The sequence below is a fragment of the Neoarius graeffei genome, chromosome 2, assembly GCF_027579695.1.
Source record: "Neoarius graeffei isolate fNeoGra1 chromosome 2, fNeoGra1.pri, whole genome shotgun sequence".
NCBI lineage: Eukaryota > Metazoa > Chordata > Actinopteri > Siluriformes > Ariidae > Neoarius > Neoarius graeffei.
The window spans coordinates 122,932,224-122,942,870 of NC_083570.1; positions in this window are offsets into that span (position 1 = coordinate 122,932,224).

Below are 10,647 nucleotides of genomic sequence, written 5' to 3' on the forward strand. Positions count from 1 at the left end.
TAGTTAGGATGCAGTTCTGCAGCACAGCAACCTATGGGCTCCCCTAGGGGAGCCCATAGGTTGCAGTGCAAAGCACTGCAACTATTGTTCTTCTACGTATTTCTTCTTCTTCTTCTTCTTCTTCTTCTTCTTCTTATTCCTACGCAAATTTCGATTTCGAATAACTCAATAACCGTACGTCCCACACAGACAAACAATATATCAAAACGTGCGGCTCGATCGGACTCGCTATGCTATTACTTTTCTCTACGGATTACGATTTTTTCGCGACGTAGTCGCGAAAAAAAAAAAATCGCCCAAAAAAACCCCATTCATTTCTATGGAATTAATTGAAAAAAAAAGCACTTTTTCAACGTTTTTCAAACATCCGCTGCTCTGGCATGCTTTCACCTAGAGACGTGATTCAAACTCTAAAACGTAGGAAAACTTCTCCTCTGTGGATCTGGCATTCAACTTTTCTGCTAGGTTCTACGCTTTCGGATCAGTCCCGGCTCAAACGCCATGTGGGTTCTGGGAGAAAATCCGGCTTTTGAATGGGTGTCTATTGCGTTACACACCAGTGCAGCTCGTTAACTTAGAGTGGAGAGAGGTTGAAAATAAAGCTCAAACTTTCTCGCTTAAACTGTGTTTTCAGCCACAAATTTCACTCTACAGACATGATTTTCTCAAAAGTAGTAGTAAAACTTGTCCTGATTCACACAATGTGTCTACCTAAACGATAGGATTTACAGTTTTTGAATGACAAGCGTCAAACTGAGGACAGGGCAGCTGACAGCCCTCATTGACACCCATTATAAACGTGAGAGAAAAGTCACTCATTTTTAAATCGCTCTAGTATCCTTATTTTTAACACTACAGACAAAAAAAATTACATCAGTCTATTCAGGAGACCCTTCTAGCGCTCACTGTGAAAGAATTTTGTGAATTTCTTTTTTTTGTGAAAAAAAAAAAAAACAGCCTCGGTCGGCATGACACGTCACCTTAGCCGCCCACTTTATTAGGAACACTTCTGTTCGTACATACAAACTACAAACACTCTTCTTAGAGTTTAGAGTTTATTTTATTTTTAAAAGGGACAGTGCACAAATTAAACATTATCCTTGTGGTAAGGACAGATGTCTGTCCCAGGTTATAGCAGTACATGCTAATTTCCGCCTGTAGTCACTTTGTTTATACTCTTGAATAGCTCTTCTTCATGACGGCTGCTGTCTCAAGCACACACACAATCATTGCATTGAAACATCATTGCAGGTCACACATTCACGGCCAGCGAACATGCGTGACCGAATTGCTTCGCGCACTGCATCCTCTCACAATTTCCCCCGGGGAATTGTCCGGTCTAGTTTTGTTACTACTCCTCTTTTCTGCCCCTGGCTATGAGAGGTCTCCATGATCATCATGTTTGATTACTCAATTAATTGTGTGTTATACAGGGCTTTTGATGTCAGAGACACTATTTAAAATGTGACCCCACCTCAAAATCAGAGTAGATGATTGACTCTGTGCCATCGCTATCCATGTGCTCGTTAAGGGACTGCTGCACAGTAGAAGAGAGACAATTCATGACAAATGTGATGTTTAGGGAGAAGTGTCACACGGAAGGCAGAAAACGTCAAGTATGCTTATGAAGCCAAACGCTGACCATTCTGTGCCGTTTAAATCACAATATAAACTCACCTCGAAGTCGGAGTCCATAGCGTCGCCCGTGCCATCGCTGTCTTTGTCTGTGCACTCATCAAGGGAGTGCTGTACAATTGATCACGTCCTGTTACATCACTTGGTTGTAATCAAAAACAGCCACAGCCAATGAGCTGTGTATACATACGGTAAAGCATCAAGTTGGTAGGCAATGCATGCAATATCTTAGTTAATAATCATAATGAATACAGACATGAAACAAACAGTAAGGGAACCTACTTTTTCAGGCTCATCATTCATCCTCTCCCTTTCACCATCACTGCTATTTACACCGTGCCCACTGGGTTGCTGGGGGGGGGAAACATTTTTGGAAATAACTTAATATTTGGAGTTATATGCACACCTCATGTCTCATGACAACATGATGTTTAGGGAGAAGTGTCACACCGAAGGCAGAAGACGTCAAGTATGCTTATGAAGCCAAACACTAACCATTCTGTGCCGTTTAAATCTATCACAATATAAACTCACCTCGAAGTCAGAGTCCAAACCGTCACCCATGGCATCGTTGTCTTTGTCCATGTGCTGTAGAAGAGAAGAGACAATTCATAACATGATGTTCACTTGGTTTTAATCAACTGCTGAGAGGAGACAATATGTGGCTTATTGAAGTTGAATGAATATTACACATTAAAGTATACCATGACACTTAAAATTGTCCAGACTGTACAAATGTAATCTTACCCGTACCTCTTGATGACTCCCAACCTTGGCATCTTCAGTGAAATCAGAATCTGAGCTGCATACACTGTGTGCACAATTATTAGGCAAGTGAGTACTCTGACCCTACCATTATTTCTATGCATGTTTTCCAACCGCAAGCTAGATACACTTGAATGCTAATTGGATTTAAGCATTCTCAGGTGGTATTTATTTGTGTAATGAGGGAGGGTGTGACCTAAAGTCATTAATACCCTATATTAAGGTGTGCATAATTATTAGGCAGCTTCTTTATCTCAGGCAAAATGGGCCAAAAAAGAGATTTAACAGACACTGAAAAGACAAAAATTGTAAAATGCCTATCAGAGGGATGCAGCACTCTTGAAATAGCTAAGCTATAGAAATGTGAGCACAGAACAATCAAACATTTTGTTGCAAATAGTCAACAGGGTCGCAAAAAATGTGTGGAGAAGAAAAGACACAAATTAACCGCAAAAGACTTGAGAAGGATTAAACATGAAGCTACCAGGAACCCATTATCCTCCAGTGCCACAATATTCTAGAACTGCAACCGACCTGGAGTGTCCAGAAGGACAAAGTGTTCGGTGCTCAGAGACATGGCCAAGGTAAGGAAGGCTGAAACACGACCACCACTAAACAAGACTCATAAGTTGAAATGTCAAGATTGGGCCAAGAAATATCTGAAGACAGATTTTCCAAAGGTTTTATGGACGGATGAAATGAGAGTGACTCTGGATAGACCAGATGGATGGGCCCATAGCTGGATAACTAATGGACACAGGGCACTTTGACTCAGACACCAGCAAGGTTGTGGAGGGGTAATGGCATGGGCTGCTATTATTAAGGATGAGCTAGTTTGACCATTTCAGGTTGAAGATGGACTTAACATCAACTCCCAAACCTACTGCCAGTTTCTAAAAGATACATTCTTCAAGCAGTGGTATGGGAAGAAGTCTGCATCATTCAAGAAGGCCATGATTGTTATGCAGAACAATGCACCATCACATGCACCCTAGTACTCCACTGCTTGGCGAGCCCGCAAAGGCCTTAAAGATGACAAAGTAATGACATGGCCCCCTTCCTCACCTGACTTAAACCCTATTGAGTACTTGTGGCCCCTTCTTAAGCATGAGATTTACAGCGAGGGAAGACAATACACCACTCTGAATAGCATTTGGGAGGCCGTGGTTGCTCCTGCACAAAAAGTTGATCGTCAACAAATCAAAAAACTAACAGACTGGATGGAAGGCTCATGGCAGTTATTGAAAAGAAGGGTGGCTATATTGGTCACTGAATATTTTTGAAATGCTAGAAGTGTTTATTTGTTAATTCTGAGTTGTTTATTTGTTACACTGAAAATTAAAATAAACAAGTGAGATGGGAAACTTTAAGCTTTTCATTTAGTTGCATAATAATTCTGCACACTAAATGTTGCCTAATAATTGTGCACACTTATATATTCCCCTGAGAAGGCCTAAACTCCCCTTTCCTTTGTTAATCATTCTGGTTTTAGGTTTATTAACAATTTGGATTGACTGAGAGCACTGTATTTGTTCAACGATAAAATTAATCATCAGGAATACAACTTGCCTAATAATTGTGCACACAGTGTAGATGATGATTATTGCCACACATTCGCTAAATATCTATAACCCATACGCAGTTCAACCACAACACAATACATTTTACTAATAATATGTATTGATTGTATTGTTTACCTGTCTCCAACACTGGGATCTGAAATAAAGTCAACAATATTAGATTGTTTGGTAACATTAATGTTACATGAAGCTTGCAAATATACAAATATTTTACACTTTAAATTTGAATTTTAAGACACATTTGGCTGCACACCAATGCAACAAAATGTGTTTTAGCAGTTGACATTAATACTCCCATTTCTCCTAAGGTGAGGAAAAGTTTAGTTAGCCTGGTAGTTACTGAGCAAAGTAGCTAGATATATTATATATATGGCTACATGGGCGTCGCCACCATTGAATGTGAAGGGGATGTGTCCCCCTCACATTTCATAACTCTTCGTTTGGACCCCCCCACATTTAACATAAAATATGAGTTCACCCAGCGCCGTTTCTATTGCTTCGTGAAAGAATCCATTCCACTTGATTGATAAGAGAATACACAGACCACTGAAAATCCACTCTGGGTTTTCCGGGCGTTCCCTACAACAACTCACCACGTGCAAGCGAATCTCAGCGCGAGCAGAGACAGCTGCTCGAGAGTGAAGGTGGTGATGTCAGCCACATTGCCACCTCACAATAGCTTTTGCTGAAACCTTATTCTTTTGTTATCTGCTCTCAAAATTAACCCTAGGCCACGTTAAATTAATGTTCAACTAAACAATGAAATGAGCTTAGCCTAATGGGGTATTCTTGGTTGATGGTGAATTCATTCATCTCATTATCTCTAGCTGCTTTATCCTGTTCTACAGGGTTGCAGGCAAGCTGGAGCCTATCCCAGCTGACTACGGGCGAAAGGCGGGGTACACTCTGGACAAGTCGCCAGGTCATCACAGGGCTGACACAGACAACCATTCACACTCACACCTACGGTCAATTTAGAGTCACCAGTTAACCTAACCTGCATGTCTTTGGACTGTGGGGGAAACCGGAGCACCCGGAGGAAACCCACGCGGACACGGGGAGAACATACAAACTCCACACAGAAAAGCCCTCGCCGGCCACGGGGCTCGAACCCGGACCTTCTTGCTGTGAGGCGACAGCGCTAACCACTACACCACCGTGCCGCCTGATGGTGAATTGTTTGCAGTATTTCCTCCTCCCCAGACACAATGGACATAAGGACATTCTTTACAAAGCAGCGGAAAGTCAGTCAGAATTTCCCCACAGGACAGGGTTTTTTTTGTCCCAATGGAAATGTTAGTGCAGTTAGCTGGCTCGTCAATGTTAGGAGATGTATCAGCTAGCTTAATGTTAGCTATCATTTAATTCAAACCCAGTAGGCCTGCCTTACTGTAATGCCAAGGATGAGGTCAAGTCTGCTCTGATGATATTTACTGATTCCCTGTTGTGATTTGAAGAACTTGTTTTGTCTGGTCTTTGCCAGTTTTCTGGAAAGTAACATGGGAAACCAGTGTCTGGGGAAGGAATAGTAGAAAGGAAAGCGATGGCGAGAGATGGATGTTATTCCAGGTGGATTGTGAAGGAAAGGGGGATAAAAGTTATGAAGTGGTAGAAATTGTGGTGGCACCAATGTAAGAAGGAGTTATAGCTATAAATCTATTTGTTATACTGATCTGTAAATGTTACTGTAGTACCACCATTGCATGTAGGTTGACAAAACTGCACTTGTTCATTGTGTGAAGTTCTCTTTTATGTGTCGTTGCTTGACACAGTGTGATTGTGTGTTATGAAGACTGCATGATGCCATGCCATTTTTGTTATGAGTATCACTAAATCGGAAAAAAGTAAAACGCACCCACTAAAGTCACTGTTGATGGTGAACAAAATCGCACTTGTTCATTGTGTGAAGTTGTTTTTTGTGTCACCGTTGCTGGACACAGGGTGATTGTGTGTTATGAAGTTTGCATGATGCCATGTCATGCCTGCTCATTGTGTGAAATTATGAATATTCTTATTTTTAAACATACAGCTGAGTGTCACTATTGCTTGGCACAGTGGCACATTGTGTTACATCTAAAACTAAATAAAAAAGGAAACACAAAATAAAAAGTAAAATGCACCCATAAAGGTGATAAACTGTGTCACAGTCATCTCATTATCTTGGGCAGAGCAGTGGGTTTAAAAACAGGCTGATGAATATATGGACTCGTTGAATGAGGACTTACTGTTGAGTCTCTAAAATAGTCATTGAATTCAGTGACTTTTGTCGGTAAAATTAGGTGTTTAACAACCTGTTAAAAATTCATCTCGCGCACCAACTGCTTGGCGCCGAAACAGAGAGACCGGAAGAGAAAGCAGTCAGACGCTCCTGGACAAACCAGGGTCTCCGCGGATCCTTAAAAAGTCTTTAAAAGTCTTATTTTTAATATGTGTTTTTTAAGGTCTTAAAAAGCATTATATTTCGCTATTTTTTGAGCTATGGTATTAAATTTCACATGGGAGGTATTAAATTTCATCCGGGTAGCCTACGGTAAATGAAAAAAAAAAAAAACATATGTCTGGATTTTTTTTTTCCGCGCTAACGTTCTTTATTCAACCAGCGTCGTTTGTTATCAAGATGCTGAACAAGTAGCACAAGAGCCGTTGTGTGTCTAGCACTAGTTCTAATAGCGCAGGAACCACGCCACTGGGGGCAGTGTGTTCTTTTATCCATGTAGTAGACAGTGCTGGGAATAACGGCGTTAGAAATAAACGGCGTTACTAACGGCGTTACTTTTTTTTAGTAACGAGTAATCTAACTAATTACTTTTTACATCGTTATAACGCCGTTCCCGTTACTTACAATAAAATGCTCTGCGTTACTTTATTAAAGCTGTTCTCATCTGGCACGCTGCTCGCTCAGCCTTTCTTTCCTCTGCTTTAGTGTGGGGCGGGGAGACACGAGACAACGGCACAGTAAGCCAATCAGAGTAGATTTGGACAACATACGTAGGTAGGCCACGCCTACTGCACTACTGCACGCTCTTTCAATCGGAAGACCCAGCGATGGCGAGCGGTCAGCCCAGCACTGCGCTTTCACACTGGAAATACAGCCAGGACTTTTCATTACTTGAAATAAAAGGCAAGAGTGTTTACGTGCAATGCACATTATGTCGAGGAACAAAGCGTTTGTCCTCGTCAGTGGCCAGTAATTAGTAACAATTTTAATAACTACAGAAATATATTACATTTGATAGATGTCTTATCTCACATTGTCCCACAAAAATATTAATATAGTGTAGATAACATTACTAATTGGTTCTGTTAAGTGTCCATTTCAGTCATTAAACACATTTAACATTCACTTTTATTATGATTACACAGATTTTGACAGAACAGGTGAGACAGTCAGGATCAGAGAGGGAGCTGTTCCTTCAGTCTTCAGTTTCCCAGCTCATCTCCACCGGGGAGGTGTAGAGTTATAAGCAGTGAGAATTAGAGAATACAGTGCCACACTATGATGAACGTTTTTGAACATATGATGAATGTTTTTAACTTTTCTGAATGTGAAGGAATCAGTGATGTAGTTTGTTTTGGTATGATGTTAGAACCTGGCCGAACTCAGTTTGGCGGTCATTCAGCTCACTTTATTCAACGAGAGTAGGTCTGTGTGGTGACTCAATAAATAAAACAGTACATTTTTATTTTCATTCACTATTTCCAGTTTTTCCACTATTTATCATATTCAGTCTTGTAGGTTGGTTATTGTGGCCTCAGGTTTTGGTAGCTTGCTACGGTATGCTGACTGATTAGCTTACCTGAGCTATCTATCGCATATCTGTCGCTAGTTTGCAGTGTACAGGGTATTTCGCACACTATTTATAACCATCACATTAAAAGTTATATATGTTGTTTTGATGCCTGTTTGTTTCCCAAATATATACGTGTGTGTCTTAATGGGTGAATAAAAGGCATCGAGTTAAATATTGTTGTAGAAAGGGGCTTTATGAAGTTCAGTCCATTTACTTGCATTGGTTTACGGGGAAGATTTGCCACATCCAATATGGCGGACACTCTGACGTATCCCAGCAACGGGCCACCAGCTCAATGCGGCGTCTATGTTTATATGTCTATGTATAGACCCATTTACTGTTTGTAAACAAAGATGGCTGCGTGCGCAACTTCTTGATGACGTAGACTGTAAATTGGTCCATAGCTTAGGTCAGGGGTGGCCAACCAGTTGGAGACCAAGAGCCACATTTTTTTACTGTGTTACCGCAAAGAGCCACATCATACACATGGGCACACCAACATCACCCATCCCTTCCTCTCTCTCTCTCTCTCTCTCTCTCTCTCTCTCTCTCACTCACACACACACACACACACACACCTCTGCTCAGCCAGATTAATAGTAAATGTCACACACCAACATATTTACTCCTACAGTACTAAGACCACAGGCTGAGGCCAGTCATTTTTAACAATGAACATTGTGTGCACTTACTATGCATGCTGCTTAGTGGGACTCATGGCATTACCAAAAAAAAAGCCACACCATACACATGACCGCACATGAACATCGCCCCCCCCCGCTCTCCCTCACAGACACACACGCTCACGCACCTCTGCTCAGCCAGATTAATAGTAAATGTCACACGCCAACATGAGAGAAATTTACTCCTTCAGTCAGTACTAATACCACAGGCCAGTCATTTACAGCAATCGATATTGTGTGCACTTACTATGCATGTTGCAGTGGGACTTCTGACATTCCTTGCCTTGAACAATCCTCTTCAAATCTGGCTTGTATTCCATCGTTGCCACTCGAAGCAGTTCTTTCACATGGGTGTCAGTCAGAACAGAACGATGCTTTGACTTCACGTGTTTCATGGTAGAAAACACAGACTCGCAGACGTATGTTGACCCAAACATTGACAGTATCTTAAGCGCAGCCCGTTTCACATTCGGGTATTTTTCCAATGGCACACTTTTCCAAAACTCAATGGTGCCTTCCCTCAAAACAGGTTTCAGTTGGTCTTCCTCACGAAGATCGATCATCTCCAACTCAGCCGCAGCCTCATCTGTGACTAGCGGGGCTTTCAAACAGTCCATCTCCGCATTGAATGGGTCGACGAGGAACGTAATCTGTGGCCTTTTCAGTTGTATATCATGGAACTGGGTTACAAAGCTTTCGTGCAGGTTTTCAATTAGTGTTGCATATCTGGCTCCTTGCTTATTCAGGGAGGCGGGAAGCTTTGAAATGAGCTAATGACGACTGACATATAAGGCAGAATGGCTTGCCATTACGTTCAACAAAAAAGTATAGACTCTCCCACTCTGTTAAAAATATCCTAGGTTCGTCTTCATATTTTCGTTTTGCTGTGCATTTTTTCATTGCCATTTTGAGAGGCTACTTGACATAAGATACACCTTGGCCAAAAACTTAACGATTGTCTCACGCACATGCGCATTTGACATGACCTGAAAATACCGTAATATACCCAAGCAAAGCGAAGATGCATTTGACGAAAATACCATACTGAACTCAAGCAAAGCGCACACGCACATAAAAAAAAAAAAAACACGTACACAAACACAAACTTCGAGATGAACGTAAGAGCCGCATGACACCGGGCAAAGAGCCGCATGCGGCTCGCGAGCCGCGGGTTGGCCACCCAAGGCTTAGGTGGTCAATCCCTGCTAAAAAATACTGTTCTTTTGCTTTATTATTTTAAAATAGAGAGCCTTGGGGAAATAAAGAGAGAGGAGAGACAATGGCTGGAGAGACACAATGTCAAAGCCAAAGGTATATTGTTTCACTATTATTGAGATATATGGTCCTGAAAATAGTCAAATCTGATAGGTCTGTTTAATCTACATATAATGACAGATATTGCAATATGAGTTAGATCAGGTATTGTTAAACTTAATTGTCATTGAAAATGCATGAAATTAAAATGATGTGATTTTCCTCTATTTTGTAATATGCAAACCTGTTCCCTAGCACCGAGAGAATATGATGTGTAGACTGGGCATCACTGTAGCACTGCAGTGCTTAATTTACAATTGTATGTTGTTGTCTCCCGGTCCTTCTGCTCTGCAGTAAACAGAAAAGAAATTTGTGAGGTTCTCTCTCCTGATTGGCTGATCAAGAGGGAATGGGATACCAGTAAATGTTTTTTCTGTTTACGGCAGAGTGGAGGATCCACGCTTCTGACAAAACACTCTAAGCCAGTGATGGCTGTAACAATGTAGAGCTATTTAACACTTATTTTTTTTTTTAAACTTTAAAAGCATTTTGATTTCAAAAAGTGTGCAGCAACCCTCCATAAATTCTGACCTTTTACACTCTTCCACTCATACTTGTTTTTCAGATAGTGGAGGATGATCTACAAAAGACATCAAAGCGGGCAAAGGTATTACAACCCCGATTCCAAAAAAGTTGGGACAAAGTACAAATTGTAAATGAAAACGGAATGCAATAATTTACAAATCTCAGACACTGATATTGTATTCACAATAGAACATAGACAACATATCAAATGTTGAAAGTGAGACATTTTGAAATTTCATGCCAAATATTGGCTCATTTGAAATTTCATGACAGCAACACATCTCAAAAAAGTTGGGACAGGGGCAATAAGAGGCTGGAAAAGTTAAAGGTACAAAAAAGGAACAGCTGGAGGAC